Genomic DNA, 17,129 nt, shown 5'->3' on the forward strand with positions numbered 1-17,129 from the left:
GGTCTCATCAAAAGTTCAATTCTGTTTGGCAGGTTCAGTCAAGATGCGGAACTCATCAAAAGTTAAATTCTGTTTGGCAGGTTCAGTCGAGATGCGGGAGTCATCAAAAGTTCAATACTGTTTGGAAGGTTCGGTAGAGATGCGGGACTCATCAAAAGTTCACATCTGTTTGGCAGATTCGGTAGAGATGTGGTACTCATCAAAAGTTCAATTCTGTTTGGCAGGTTCGGTAAAGATGCGGGACTCATCAAAAGTTCAATTTTGTTTGGTAGTTCGGTGGCGATGAGGGTCTCATCAAAAGTTCAATTCTGTTTGGCAGGTTCAGTCAAGATGCGGAACTCATCAAAAGTTAAATTCTGTTTGGCAGGTTCAGTCGAGTTGCGAGACTCATCAAAAGTTCAAATCTGTTTGGCAGGTTCAGTAGAGATGCGGGACTCATCAAAAGTTCAATTCTGTTTGGCAGGTTAGGCAGAGATGTTACTCATCAAAAGTTCAATTTTGTTTGGCAGGTTAGGTAGAGATGTGGGAGTCATCAAAAGTTCAATTCTGTTTGGTAGTTCGGTAAAGATGCGGGACTCATCAAAAGTTCAATTCTGTTTGGCAGGTTCGGTCGAGATGCGGGAGTCATCAAAAGTTCAATACTGTTTGGCAGGTTCGGTAGAGACACGGGACTCATCAAAAGTTCACATCTGTTTGGCAGATTCGGTAGAGATGTGGTACTCATCAAAAGTTCAATTCTGTTTGGCAGGTTCGGTAAAGATGCGGGACTCATCAAAAGTTCAAATCTGTTTGGCAAGTTCGGTAAAGATGTGGGACTCATCAAAAGTTCAATTTTGTTTGGTAGTTCGGTGGCGCTGAGGGACTCATCAAAAGTTCAATTCTGTTTGGCAGGTTCAGTCAAGATGCGGAACTCATCAAAAGTTCAATTCTGTGTGGCAGGTTCAGTCGAGATGCGAGACTCATCAAAAGTTCAAATCTGTTTGGCAGGTTCAGTCGAGATGCGAGACTCATCAAAAGTTCAAATCTGTTTGGCAGGTTCAGTAGAGATGCGGGACTCATCAAAAGTTCAATTCTGTTTGGCAGGTTAGGTTGTGATGTTGTATTCATCAAAAGTTCAATTCTGTTTGGTTGGCAGGTTCAGTCGAGATGCGGGACCCCAAGGTCGAGGTTCGTGTTCAGCCCATTTAGGGTTCCCTATAATTACCTTATGGCAAGGATTACACTGGGTTGTTTGTCATTGCCGTCGTAGAGGTAGTTGTCCTGACAGGAATTTGGTCAAGATACTGATTGATGACAATTGCCCACTCTTTGTGAAAGACTCCATGGGATCTTCATTGTCCGCCAGTAGCAACCAATGCTGCCAGAGTGGTTCCACCTTAGCATCCCATCTGAAGGACAGCGCACTCATTAATGCAAGTCCCTGATTGTGAAACACCAGTGTGGTAGTTTATATTCAGCCCTGAAATTGAACCAAGACTAGTCAGCTCAAAGGTAAGTACCCTATTTCTGAGTTATCCTGTTACCTACCTCCTTCAAGGTACATTGATCACAAGACAAAAGCTACCGGCAGTCTTACGCAGTGGTTACGATTCACGCATCGAAGGATTTCTTATTTTCTATCTCAAGGGGTCATAATCTTGCGAGTATTAAACAAATTTTCTTGCTGATAATTGGCTTGACCTTTGGGCTTTATGACTGAAGTTGAGTGTTTATTTCCAGTCCTTAGATAGGTGAAGGCCTCTTGTGTGAGATAATAACATTGTTCTGCCACGTTGCATTAAATCCAAACATTTGTTGGTGTCCCCTGATACTGAAGATCGGCTGTAGGCTTAGAAACCTGGCAAGAGAAGCAAGTTATGATGAGACCATAAGAAGCAACTCCCATCTCTTTGTTGAGCAAGCAGGATTTACAAAGCCCAAAGCAAAATGTTGCAATTGTCTTGTCCTGTGTGTGAAGTCTCCTGTGCTATTTTGAGGCCGAAATTGATGGACTTTGTCAGATGCTTGCTTCTCTGTATCATCAATCTTCCTGCTGTGGCAAATATCATATTGTATATAGGACAAGCAGAATTGGTAACTTTTCTTTTTTGAATCTTTCTACACAGGCAGACAGTAGGTGTGGATTTTGGCAAAGTCTGACTCAAGCAGCTCTGGTCTCAATTGTCTATGAGCAATGATATTAAGAAGGCGGATTAGCAGTGAGACAGTATGTCTGAAAATTGGCATCTCAACCATGTGATGCTTTTTTATTTTATTTTACTTCCTTGCCCTCTACTTCCTGCTCAATGATAAAGAAGTAACATGTTGAATTTTTTGATTCTTCCAATTAGTTTGGTTTTATTGCATCACCACTGGAACAGTTCCTTGACAACAGATACATCAAGGTTATTAGTTGATGAAGTATGCAGGTAAAGCCAAGCTTCAACTCAAGGTGCATCGGGGTGCACGAATCGTACAAAGACCACGTATGTATGTAAATATTGTTCTCATATGCAATTACTCCACTACTCTTCTGTGAGGGGGACTTGAGAGCAGCGGAAGCCAGAACACGTGCACTGATGGAAGAGACACTGTTGACTTTAGTTTCTTGTCTCGGACCAGTGAATTTTGGCAGACAGCTCTGGGGAAGCGCCTGTGGATTGTGAAAACATTTCGTGCCGTTGGGCACACCGGTGAGGCACGACCAAATAATATTCATCTTCCTTCATTGACCCCAACGTTCACCAGCTGTGCGGTGACAGTCTGTAAAGGTAACCAACAAGCCAGCATCCTGCAGCTTCCTGGATGATGACTCTCTCTACTTGGTTGTCAAAATGACCTAAGATCAGTTGGGCAACCCTGTAAGCTTGTGCATTCCCTTTCATTAATTGTTCCAATTCCACACGCAGATGTACTCAACATTGCAGGCAGCACATATCTGCATTTTGATGAGTATAAGAGGTGGTTCTTATACCGATGTGTTTAGACCAAAGTCATTGGGTCCTGATACTTTAGGTTGGCATTGCCGCATCTTGTTTTTATTTCTGAGTACCATGTCTGTTTCTGGTCGCAGGGCCTTCTTTTGATTGTTCACCCAAGATTGAATGGTCAGGTAATCTTAGATCTTTTCGTCGATATAATATCACCAATTCTTTTAAGGGGCACACTTCATGACTTTTCGGAGACTGATTTACTGAAGTTATTGGAGATGTGCCGATAGATTACTCTGCACATGGCATTGTGCAGTTGTGTGTGCATTCATTCTGAATTTGGTGTTATGCATCCAGAAAGAAAGTGACTGGTGCTTTATGGTTAAACTTTGTATTACCTGCATTTATCCCTTTTACTCAATCCTGCCATTTTCTTAGAGCCATCTGTGTAGTATCCTTTGTTTTTTAGTTTTTTTTTTAGACATTTATTATTAAACTTTATTCTCCACCCTGATTCATCTGACATCTTATTAGCCATTCAGCCTTTCTTTGCTATTTCATGTCTATACGGTTCTTTTTATTTCGCTTATTTCTTTACATTCTCCCAGGCCTTTCTTTTTTTTTCGGATGTCAGGCATGGTCAGCCGGTTCATGAAAAACTTGGACCAAGTGTGCTGCTTCTAAGTCAGGACGGTAGTACTACCCTGGGCGGTTGCTGTCTACAACCTACTACCTAAAAAAATAGTCTACAACCTACTTTGTTTCTTGAGGATTAGATTCGTTCTACATAGGTATTCCTTAATAACTGCCTTGTGCATTTGTTGTGGCAGATCTGGCGTAGCTCTCCCACAATGTATTCATCTGAATTTTTGTCCTCCTCCACTCTGACATGGTCGGAGACAGGGGACATTAAAATGGGCTCCGTCCGTCAGACCGATCATCTGTTCATGTACTTTTGTGTACGTGATATTTCAAAAACCGTTGAACATTCAGCTTTAATATTGCAGTAATGTATTCCTCGTGACATTATCTCAACCTCATTAGAGCACAGAGGTGATTGGCTGAGGTCTGTTGCCATGGAAACCATCTCGTTAATTTGGCTTGTGTACGCAATATTTCAAAAACCGTTCAAGATTTAGCTTTCATATTGCACAGATCTATTCCTCAGAACACCCAAAAGGTGTGGCACCTGGAGTATCAGCTGCTTGTAATTTTAGTTTTTGCATTGTTTTTACCTCTGCCACCAAAGGTGGATGGAGATTGTGTTTTTTTTTAATACAAGATCGAGGCTCGTGTTAGAGCTAACATTAATCACAAAAAGACAAACTGACACATTAAAAACATATGATTAAGGGAGTGGGAGACAAGATGGGGAGAGAGAGGGAAGCACACAAGTACATTTGAGAGCTGGGACATCGGGAGATCTGTGGGAGGGAGAGGGCTTGGGGTAAGGAGGCACTGGAAGGGGAGGGGGTGGGAGAGGTATAAAACACATGGATACTGCTAGGACTTCCAGGAAGTAAGTCGGAATTTCAAAAAAGTGGATCTGGGGTGAATTAACGTGGGTAGAAAAGATCAAGGTTATGGATGGGGGAAGACAAGAGATGGTGGTGAACAGCTGTTTTAAAGACCTGGAGGGAGGAGTGGGATTGAATAGAGTGAGGGAGTTTGTTCCAGAGGCGGGAGAAAAAGGAATGAAAGAGTGAAGGACTGAAGGTGAATAGAGAGTCTTGATTTTGGCTGTTTAATCACAAGAGGGTTGCTGGCAGATCTTGTGCGACCTGTAGGAATATTTGGGGGACAGAGTACAGACAGAGCTGGGGGAGCTAGGCCGGAGAGGAGTCTGTAGAAAACAGAAAGGCAGGTTTGGTGGTCTATGGTGAGTGAGTGAAAGGCCCTTGGAGTGAGCTTCATTTGGACGAAACTTGGTGGACACGTTGTGTCTGTGACAAGGAAGAATCGGTTCAATTTTGGTGAAGATCTGGATCCGGATCTAGCAAGTATAATTTTTTGAGTGATTCTTCACCATTGAGTGATATGGCCAACCAGGTGGAGGTATGCTCTCTTCTGAGTGCCGTTCTAGTTACCCTCGCCAGAGGAGAGGGTATTGCATTTGAGTCCGTTTGTTTGTTTCTGTTTGTTTGTCTGTTTGTCTGCATATTTTCACTATAGGTGCAACTCCACCTGTATAATTTTTTAAATGATAATTATGACATCATAGGTCACGTGGTTCGGCCGCCATCTTGGAAAAATCGAAAAAATTTGCACCTCTATATCTTGGAAAGCGCTGAATAGAAAAAATTGAGACATGGCTCATTGTAAAGAACTCTCCATGGGGAATAAAATATGTTTATGATGTCATAGGTGCCTCCATTATGACGTCATAATTCGACAAGTACAAAACTTCATCCGATCAAGATGAAATTTCTTGAGCATAATCTAGGAATAAATTAGTTTAGAAAAAAAAATGATGACGTCATCGTCACGTGGTTCGGCCGCCATATTTGTTTTAACACAAAAGCCTTAAAAAAAAACACTTAAAATACATCCTGGCAAGGGTTTTCAAAATCTGATTGCTCTTTTCTTGTTTCCAATGTTTTGTTGTTTTGCTTGCTACAAATGTGCATTTGGCATTTTATTTCATTACACTATCTTTGGAGTACCGCTATGACAATTTTCATTGTGCTTGTTTTTTCATCATTTGGAACAAAAACTTTTGTATCGTCCATGTACATCAGGTACGTGACCTTGTTTTTTCATTTCAACTGTTTGAGATTGGATTATATCCATGTCCTTGGTTGCTGATATTTTTTACTTTCGGAGTCCTAAGCAGGGAGCTCTCCACGGCATCGAAGTTTGAGTGTTTTCCCATTCTTGGCTTTGTCAAATTTCCACTGGTTATTTTGCTGTGTACGTGTTATTGTGTGTTTCTAGTTGGTGTTGGTTTGTGGTTCGTGCAAACTTGTGTGTAGTTAATCGTTTTCTGAGTCGTACCTCGTGCGCGGCCTGGTGACTTGGGGCTTCCCTCCCCCCGTCGGTGTTTTGTCGGTTTGGGTTATTTCCTTCGCTATATTGCTTGTTTCTTTTATTTTGTTTTCTCCCCCTCACCTCACCTCCCTAGACAAATAATTATATATTGATTCTTTCTCTCCTCCCGGACACGTGCTTGTTCGCTCGCCTCCTCGTCTCGGCTTGTGCCCCGCCCCCTGTATCTCGTTTTCTTCCGCCTCTGCTCCTTCTTTCTCAAATCCACGTTCTCGCTTGGAGACTTTTCCCGGATTGTTTTTTCATCGTTCTGTTTGGATATTGTTGGAACATGTTTAAACCGCAGCCGTGATGCTGACACCCCCCCCCCCCCCCCCCCAGAATTTACATGTTTTAAACGTTTCCCAGTGTGTACCCTGGTCAGAATAGGTACACCGTATCCCTGCGTGTCGTAAGAGACGACTAAGAGGGTTGGCGTCAGGAAGGGCATCCGGCCATAAAAACATTGCCTCAAAAAGAGAACCATGACAATCACAAGTACATATGGGCAGGGTGCAGCCCGAAGTGGAGATCGGTTTCTGAGGTTTGGGACATGGAATGTGGGGACAATGACAGGGAGATCAGGAGAAATGGTGGAAGTATTGGTCAGAAGAAGAGTGGACATATGTTGTGTGCAAGAGACGAGATGGAAGGTAAGTGGTGTGAGAATGGTGAAGGGTAGGCAGGGACAGAAATACAAGTTTGCGTGGCAAGGGTGCCCGGAGGGCGTGAATGGTGTTGGTGTCCTGTTTTCTGAGGAGTTTGTAGACAGTGTGGTGAGTGTGACTAGAGTGAGTGATAGGTTGATGATGGTGAAAATGATGATTGGAAAGCTCTTGGTGAACGTCATCTCGGGATATGCTCCGCAGGTTGGTCGAAGCGATGAAGAGAAGGACAAGTTCTGGTGTGCGATAGAGAAGCTGATGGAAAACGTGAAAGATGAGGAAGTTGTTGTGGTGGGAGGAGACCTGAATGGACATGTGGGAAGGAGTATGGATGGTTTTGAGGGAGTTCATGGGGGTTACGGATATGGTGTTAGAAATGGAGAAGGTGAAAGGATTTTGGAGTTTGCTGATGGAGCTGATTTGTTGATTTGTAATACTCAGTTCCAGAAAGAGGACAATAAGCTTGTTACATACACGTCAGGTGGGTCGACGACAACCGTTGACTACCTGATGGTGCGTCGGCGAGATAGGGGGCACCTCCGGGACACAAAGGTGATCCCGGGGGAGGAGGCTGTTTCACAGCACCACTTGGTTGTCTGCGACATAAGGGTGAAAGGTGCGAGGAGAGCTCGGCGGGTGAAGTACCAACCGAGAATGAAGGTGTGGAGGTTGAAAGAGGTGACAGTAAGGGAGGCATTAAAAGAGAGGCTGAGTAGGGTAGAGGATGATGTGGTTGAGCTTGAAAGTGGTTGGATGTCAATGAAAGCTAGTCTGTTGGGAGCCGTTGGTGAGGTATGTGGATGGACAAAAGGACCACCGAGGCACTCGGAAACATGGTGGTGGGATGTTGAGGTTGGAAAGAGGATTGACGAGAAGAGGAAGAAGTTCAAAGAGTGGCAGAAGGCGAAGGGTACGGGAGCAGAAACAGCAGAGCATGAAAGTTATAAGGCAGCCAGGAAGGTTGCAAAGAAAGAGGTAGCAAAGGCGCAGGAGGCATGTAGGAAAATGTTCGGAGAACGCTTGGATTCGGAAGAGGGTCAGAAAGCAGTATTCAGGATTGCAAAGCAGATAGCGAAAGAGAGGTGTGATGTGATGGGGGTGAGTTGCTTGAAGGATGAAGTGGGACAAATCGTTGTCGACCCAGATGGAATTAAAGGAAGATGGAAAAGATATATGGAAATGCTGTTGAATACAGAGAATGAATGGGATGGCAACATAGAGTAACCCAGTTTAGGACCGGCAGAGAAGATAACTGAGAAGGAAGTTGAGGAAGCGATAAAAGCAATGAAGAGTGGAAAAGCGGGAGGGCCGACGGGAGTTGTGGGAGATATGTTGAAGGCAGCAGGAAGTTGGGGTGTGAAGAGAATGACAGAGATCTGTAATCTGGTGGTGAAAGAAGGCCGCATTCCAGTGGATTGGGAACTGAGTACCCTCGTCCCTCTATACAAGGGGAAAGGTGACCCTCTGGAGTGTGGCTCGTACCGAGCGATAAAGTTATTGGAGCATGGAATGAAGGTATTGGAAAGGGTGTTGGAGAGGAGGATAAGGAAGAAAGTGAAGATCGACGAAATGCAGTTTGGATTTATGCCAGGAAGAGGAACGACAGATGCGCTTTTCATTGTGAGGCAGTTGCAGGAGAAGTACATGGATAAGAGGAAGAAGTTGTTTTTTGGGTTTGTTGATCTGGAGAAAGCATTCGATAGGGTTCCACGCAAAGTATTGACATGGGCATTGAGGAAGTTAGGAGTGGAGGAATGGTTGATCAGAGTAGTGATGGCAATGTACAAAAGAGCACGCACAGCTGTAAGGACGAAGGACGGGAACAGTGGTGAGTTTGAGGTGAAGGTGGGAGTGCATCAGGGGTCGGTACTAAGTCCACTACTATTTGTAGCTGTGATGGAGGTGCTGGCTCAGACCGTAAAGGAGGGTTTACCGTGGGAGTTGTTGTATGCAGATGATCTGGTGTTGATTGCGGAAAGTATGGATGGACTGAAGGAAAAGATGAACAAGTGGAAGGAATGTATGGAGACGAAAGGTCTGAAGGTGAATATCGGAAAGACAAAGGTGATGGCAAGTGGTAAAGCATGTGGTGAGGTGGAAAGAACTGGGAAGTGGCCGTGTTCTGTGTGCAGGAAGGGTGTCGGAGTGAACTCCATTCAATGTACAATGTGTGCTGAGTGGGTTCATCAAAAATGTAGTGGTCTGAGAGGGTCATTAACCAGTGTGGCAGCTACATTCAAATGTAAGGTGTGCACAGAGGGAGCTGCAGATGGAGGAAATGTTGAGTTGGATCTTGGAGACGGCGTGAAGCTGGAAGGTGTGAAAACATTTTGCGACCTCGGAGACATGCTGAATGGAGAAGGTGGATCAGACTCGGCAACGGTTTCTCGAGTGAGATGTGCATGGAAGAAGTTTCGGGAACTGAGTGGCGTGCTGATGAGGAGGAGAGTGTCGCTGAAGCTGAAGGGAAAGGTGTATGCTGCATGTGTGAGAAGTGTTATGATTTATGGGAGCGAGACATGGGTAATGAACGTAGAGCAGCAACGAAGGCTGGAAAGGGTGGAAATGCGAATGGTTCGATGGATGTGCGGAGTATCGTTGAGAGAGAGGAAGACAAATGATGAATTGCGAAAGATGATGGGAATATTGCCTGTGATTGATGCTGTGAAGAGGAACAGGTTGAGATGGTTTGGTCATGTATTGAGGAAGGATGAAAGTGACTGGTTGAGAAGAGTGATGGAAGTTAATGTAGAAGGAAGTAGAGGACGGGGAAGACCGAGAAAGTCTTGGCTAAAGATGGTGGAAGAAGAAATGCGGGCAAGGGGGTTAACAAGGAGAGATGCAGAAAATAGGGCAAAATGGAGCAGATTGTCATGGGGACCGCAAGGCTAACCCCCGCTCTAGCAGGGAACATGGCCTTAAAATGCATGTTGTGTTGTTGTTGGAGTCCTAAGCAGGGCAGAACAGCAAAAGGGAGGCACCTGCTGTTTGGAAGGTAGCTCATTGTATTTTAACAACTGGGATTTGAATTTTTCTTTCAAAGTGATACAGTACATGATGTACTCCATACTTTCAATGTGTTGTCAATAAAGTCATTTATATACCGGTTGATTTTGTGCTGTTCCACACATTGTATTATCCATGAATGCGGATCACTGTCAAATGTCTTCTTGAAGTCAATCCTGTTTTTAGTTCCTTGTTTCTGGGCTTTTAATGCTCAAGAGTCTAGGTTCACAATCCCATATGCTATACTGTACTTGTATGGCTATAAAACTCTATTTATTGTCTACTAATGTAATTGTAATTTACATTACAGCACAATGATGCCAACTAATATATCTTTCCTGCATGTTATTTATGTACAAGCTCCATTATGACCTTAGATCAATAAAAACAAATTTGCAGTCCACTCTGTGGGCTTTTTTTTTTTTTTAACAGTTTTCTTCAATGTCCTTCTTGAGGAAGCCGTGATCTTTAATTTTGTTGGTATATCCTGTACATCCCTTTTCTTCTGCTTCCTGGCATTGCTATTCAATTTAATGGGTATATGTCTCTGTAAATGATTCCTGTTGGGAGTTCACAATGATGTTGGTAGCGTGTTGAAAAGTAATGCCTCCAATTTTTTCTCTCCAAAACAGGTAAAGATATTCGAATGAAACGAAGCAGAGTCCACACATTAGTTCGTCCCGTCGCTCGGTGCATAGTTTCTTGATTCTGACAATACATGTCCCATTGCTCTGTTAGTCAAGATGGCAAAGGGCAGCATGACATCGTCAGTGCTCTGAAGCATGATGTGCTGAAGATCAGAGATGGGATGACTGACTGGAGATGAGATGACTAGAGATGAGAGTTGAGTGCAGCATTAAGAATCCTGAGAGTAAGAGATGGTCAATGGAATAGTTCAAGGTACCACCACAAAGGATCTCCAGCTCCAACTTGACATTGTCAGATTTCATCTCTTCTACAAACCGAAGGAACATCTTCGTGGATTACTTTTTTTGTTGTTGTAAAAATGATGTCAAGGCCACAGTGAAGTGCTGGTTAAGTCGGCCGGATGCACAGTTCTATTGTCACAGCATCACTAAACTACTCAAATGTTGGCAGAAATTGTTGGACCACAGTGAAGGTGGTTGTTGAGTGGACCACAGTTATGTTGAGGAATAAATATGCACCATGGTAGAACAAGGATGATGTTAGTATTTGTCTTTTTCATTTATATACAGTATCTTTACCTGTTTTGGAGAAAAAGAATAGGAGGCATTACGTTTCAACATACAACATACCCAACATACCCTTTCAACATAACCAACATACCATTACATTTCAACATACCATTACATTTCAACATACCCTTTCAACATACAACACACCCAACATACCCTTTCAACATACCCAACATACCATTACGTTTCAACATTACGTATGTTGTTGGTAGGCATATATTATAGGTCTACATTTTGGAGGTACAGTCGTTGGGTTTATTCTGTTTTTTCGGATGAGAATGATGTTACCTTCCATAAACCTTGTGGTCAGAGACCTTTCTCCTTTTAAGGAGTTTGCTAAGACTTGAGAAGTATTTTTGTGGAGAATGTCAAGTAGCTTTAACTTGAGTACTCCATTCGGATGAAGTCTTTCAAAATTCTTTTTGTTCATTGTTTTCTAACTCTATAATAATTTACAGCATTTCCTATGTATGTTTATTATTTTGTTTTAGGATTTTTATCCATTTTATATTCTTGCTGTGTTATTTGGGGTTTTCGTAACCAGAGATGTATACTCGAGTCGGGGACTTGGACTCGAGTCGCACTCAAGTCACAAATATTGTGACTTGACTTGAGACTTGGCCTTAAAGACTTGAGACTTTGACTTGAGATTTGAGCTTGTAGACTTGTTGACAGCTCTGCTCGTCACTTCCTTTCCAGAATTTTCTGAACAGGTAGTTCGAGGTTGTCACAGGCTTTTTATTCTAGAAAATCAAAAAGCACAAGGGAGTTGATGAAACTTCACTTGTTTCTCAAGGCATTGCATTGGTATGTGTACACACATGTCACATTGATGTTTTAATGCCTTGATGCCATCTGCATAAAAATCTTTGGGGTGTGTATGCAGCCATTTCAGGACATGACTCGGTGGTGTAGTGGTCAGAGAGTCCGTTCTGAGTCTCGGAGGTCGGCGGATCAAACCCCTGCCGAGTCATACCAAATACTTTAAAAATGGTACATTGTTTGATGCTCAGCATTTAAAAGGATAAGAGTACAAACATGGCACCTCCCCCAAGCTTAATTAATGGCTGTGATTGGCTCGAGTATTTGTCTGTAGGTCCATGTACTTAAGATGTGTGTGTGTCACTTCCACTACGAGCCATACATCCCTCATTAAAAAGTGTTTTGATGACTTGATCTATTTTTTCTTGCTTTCTTGCTTGATACAAGCTCCGCCCCTCTCCTCATCAAGATTAAGTGGAACAGGAGCAAACTTTCAAGCAAACTCGCATGCGCAGTCCAAGCTCCACCCCTCTCCTCAGCAAAATGGCACAGAAGATCCCCCCCCCCCCCAAAAAGAAAGGTTTTTTTAGTACCTGCATTAAATATACTTAAGTTGACTAACCAAAGGTCACATACCCTTATTTTGCCAAATTAACAATGTACGTGGAAGTGGCCACTCCATTCCACGATCGCCACCTCGGCCGACAATTTCTGGGTGTGCAGATCGGTCATACTCTGTAATGAGCATAGTGATTGCACTTGTGTCTATTAAGTACGTGGTTATTAATTACTCCACGCACGCGAAGCGAAAAGTGGGGATAAGTAATTCCTTCATGGCTGTCCTTCCGTCTGTCTGTAAATGTCAGTTTGTGATCGAGGAACAGCTTATTTAAATTGAATGTTGTATTTTGAACACTAATTGTAGCATGAATGGGAAGACAAACATGTTGTTTATCAGTACTTTGTCTCTGAATTTGACCAGATCACACATGTGCACTGTGCAGTGAGGAGTGAGATACATTTTTTTACTCTGTCAGTCAAACAAAATTGAGAATCATTCCAAACAGGCAACTTGCTGTTTTTAAGGATGTCATTAAGGACACAAACAACAGGCACGAATAACTTAACTAAATTAAGATGTTAGATATTATGGTGTAATAGACACTGCGTCAACGGCGGTAAATTCTGGAATTAATTTATTTATACGACTTTTACCATTTTTATTATGCCTCTGTTGACGAATTGGCCAGAGGCATTATGTTTTCAGGTTGTCCGTCCGGCTGTCCGTCCGTCCGTAATAGGTTTTCGTTACTGCGATAACTTGAGAACACGGCTGAAGGGATCTTAGTCAAACTTGGTGCAGGTATGTATAATTAGGTAAAGATGAACTGATTCAATTTTGGGGTCATGAGGTCCAAGGCCAAAGATCAGATATCATGTTAGGTAAAAATCCTGTTACCACGATAACTTGTGAACCAGTGATGGGATTCTGACCAAGTTTGGTACACCTATGTGGAATGATGCAAGGATGAATTGATTCGGTTTTGGGGTCAAGAGGTCAAAGGCCAAAGTCTGTCATAGGTCTATAACTTGAGAACAGCTAAAGAGATCTAATGCAAACTTGGTACAGATATGTATAAGGATGTAAAGATTAACTGATTAGATTCGGAGGTCCCAATGTCAAAAGCCAAAGGTCAGAGGTCATGTCAGGTAAAAATGTGACAACTTGAGAACAGCTGAATGGATTGAAAGCAAACTTGGTACAAGTATTATAATGATGTAATAATGTGGGTGGAGGCATATCAGTCGACGTTGTGACATCGAAGAGTGTTGTTCTAGTTTTATTTAAATTGAATGACTTACTTCAACACTACGTGGGGTAACGTGTTCTATGAACTCTCGAGTTGCATGTGTCATGGTTGTGCTGGTACTAAATTATTTTTCATTGAATGATTATTACTTCTTCCTTTAAGTCAATGAAGTTTAACTTGATGTACTCACCTCTAGCGTGAGTAAACAGCGAGTCATTCATCTTACTATAATTCACCAATGTCTGTCCGTCTGTTCCCAGATACCGCAAAAACGGCTGAACCGATCGCAACGAAATTTTAGGTGGGTAATCCTGGGACCCCCTGGAGTAAAATAGGCTAAATTGTTTTTCCAATTTTTTTCCCCATTTTTTCCAATTTCCAAATTTTCCAATTTTTCCAAACACGATGGAATAATATTTACCGATATGAACAGTGATGTGGCTTTTATTGAAATTCTACAAATACTGTTTAGATTTTGATGATTTGCGTGTGATATGATTTAACGGATGTTTATATAAATCGTTTAAAATAAAAAAAAACCTTCAATTTCTGATATTTTGCCTTTTCATTTGGGCCTCCCAATTGAAGCCCCGCCCATAGGGCGGGTACCGTTGCTAGTAAATTTAATGCATCCACATCGAGCGATCCAAATATTTGAAAATTACAGGGCGACATGTCTAGATTGAATGGGGGATGATTCAGAAATTGTCCGCTGGAGTAGTGGTCACATTTGTTGCATGACAGGTGAGCATTATTGTGCAGCAAAGTCATGCCTGAGATGGCATACATGTGCATTTTGTGCATTTATGCTTGTCTCACTTCATTGTGTAATAAAGAACTGTGTATTGATTATTTTTCCATCTTCAGGAAATTCCTCAGGAATTTGACCGTTAATGTCCCAAAACGTTATTGCCTTAGGCTTTCCAATTGATGGTCTGAAGCTTGAGGTTTTTAAATGTTTGTTTGAGTGACTGCAGTTGGTTGTACATGAGAATGCTCCATCGCTCGCTGGTTTGCAACCTTTTTTTTTTTGAAGTCATTGCACCATTATTTACATGCTCATCTATTTAAAAGATATACACCATCAAATTGTTCAGATAGTCTCTTGTGAATTTCTGCTTCTTATGTTATTGACCATGAATTAATCATACACCTCTATAATCCTACGGCATTGTTGGCTGCCATTTTGGTTTTACCCTGAATGCTTTGATGTATAAATATAAGTCCATGTGACTAACGTTAAACCATCCTCGGTGGCTTATCCCTTTTTAAAAAAAGTTTGTCGTATTTTGTTTATCCCCCCCCCCCCCCCCCGAATATTCAGAAGGTTCCGTTTATTTTTATGCCTCCACTCCGAAGGTGGCCGGAGGCATTATGTTTTCGGGTTGTCCGTCCGTCCATAACTGGCTAAACCTCGTTTTTCTCAGCAACCACATGTCCGATTGCGACGAAACTTTCAGAGTAGGAGTGACCCCAATGCAGAATGTTTTTGTGATAATTGTGATGTCATAGGGCACGTGGTATAGCAGCCATCTTGGATTAAATGCAAATAATTCAAAAATTATTTCTTGGAAACCACTGAATGGAAAAATTTGAAACTTGCCACATTGTCAAGTACTCCCAATGGGAAACAAAAGCATGATAATGATGACATCAGAGGTGAAGTGGTATACCAGGCAAAAATGTTTCAATCAAATTCCTTATCCTAAAAATCTGAAATTGCATGCACATGATCTATGACACATTTGAATTGAAATATTAACTTTATGACATCATAGGTCACATGGTTGGCAGCCATATTGGATTTAAACGAAAACTCTAAAAAGAACATCTTCTCCCAAAACACCAAATCGATTGACTTGGAACTTTACGTGTGTCATTGACGAGGCATAGCAATTAAAAGATGACCACGAACACGTCATTGGTCACATGGTGTGGCAGCCATATTGGATTGAAGGAAAATATTAAATAATTCTATCTCTGAAACCGCTTACCCTATCGATGCGAAACTTTACAAATATCATCTAACACCATTGTTGCATATAGTTTTGTAAATTATGATGTCACAGGTCATGTGGTATGGCAGCCGTCTTGGATAGAAAAATGAACCTTATCCAATCAACATGAAACTTCACAAACGTGATCCCCTACCCATACATATGCAGAGTGTACATTTTAAAGGTCACATGTCATGTGGTGTGGCAGCCATATTAGCTTGAAAGTTGATAATTAAAAAAAATCCTTTCTCTGAAACTGCTCACCGATCAATGTGAAACCTGTCATTGCTGGTGAACATGTGATACTTGAAAACAGGTGAAGGGATTTAAATCAAAGTTGTTTATTTTTAGGACAGTGAACGAGGGCATCTATCCATTGTGGGACTATGCAGAGGCATATTGGTGACAGTCGCATTGCTCTAGTTAAACAAGTTATTATTATTATTATTATTATTATTATTATTATTATTATGATTATTACTTGTGAAAATTGAAGATTCACACGTATATTGCTTGGTCTTGTGCGTTATTCTGTCTGTTTGTCAATCGCCTCCAGATCACTATTTTAAACCGATCTTTATGAAACTTCACCAAATGGTAGAGTTGGTAATAAAGAAAAAGCCTATTGCTTTTTAGGTCAAAATATCAAAAGGTCAACATAGGCCAACGGTCAACAACAACAACATGCATTTTAAGGCCATTTTCCCTGCTAGAGCGGGGGTTAGCCTTGCGGTCCTCATGACAATCTTCTCCATTTTGCCCTATTTTCTGCATCTCTCCTTGTTAACCCCCTTGCCCGCATTTCTTCTTCCACCATCTTTAGCCAAGTCTTTCTCGGTCTTCCCCGTCCTCTACTTCCTTCTACATTCATTTCCATCACTCTTCTCAACCAGTCACTTTCATCCTTCCTCAACACATGACCAAACCATCTCAACCTGTTCCTCTTCACAGCATCAATCACAGGCTCTATTCCCATCATCTTTCACAATTCATCATTTGTCTTCCTCTCTCTCAACGATACTCCGCACATCCATCGAACCATTCGCATTTCCAGCCTTCATTGCTGCTCTACGTTCATTACCCATGTCTCGCTCCCATAAATCATAACACTTCTCACACATGCAGCATACACCTTTCCCTTCAGCTTCAACGACACTCCCCTCCTCATCAGCACACCACTCAGTTCCCGAAACTTCTTCCATGCACATCTCACTCTCGCAACCGTTGCCGAGTCTGATCCACCTTCTCCATTCAGCATGTCTCCGAGGTAGCAAAATGTTTTCACACCATCCAGCTTCATGCCGTCTCCAAGATCCAACTCAACATTTCCTCCATCTGCAGCTCCCTCTGTGCACACCTTACATTTGAATGTAGCTGCCACACTGGTTAATGACCCTCTCAGGCCACACACTGGTTAATGACCCTCTCAGACCACTACATTTTTGATGAACCCACTCAGCGCACATTGTACATTGAATGGAGTTCACTCCGACACCCTTCCTGCACACAGCACATGGCCACTTCCCAATTCTTTCCACCTCACCACATGCTTTACCACTTGCCATCACCTTCGTCTTTCCTATATTCACCTTCAGACCTTTTGTCTCCATACATTCCTTCCACTTGTTCATCTTTTCCTTCAGTCCATCCATACTTTCCGCAATCAACACCAGATCATCTGCATACAACAACTCCCACAGTAAACCCTCCTTTACGGTCTGAACCAGCACCTCCATCA

This window comes from Myxine glutinosa, chromosome 2 (genome assembly GCF_964187855.1).
Source record: "Myxine glutinosa chromosome 2, kmMyxGlut1.1, whole genome shotgun sequence".
NCBI lineage: Eukaryota > Metazoa > Chordata > Myxini > Myxiniformes > Myxinidae > Myxine > Myxine glutinosa.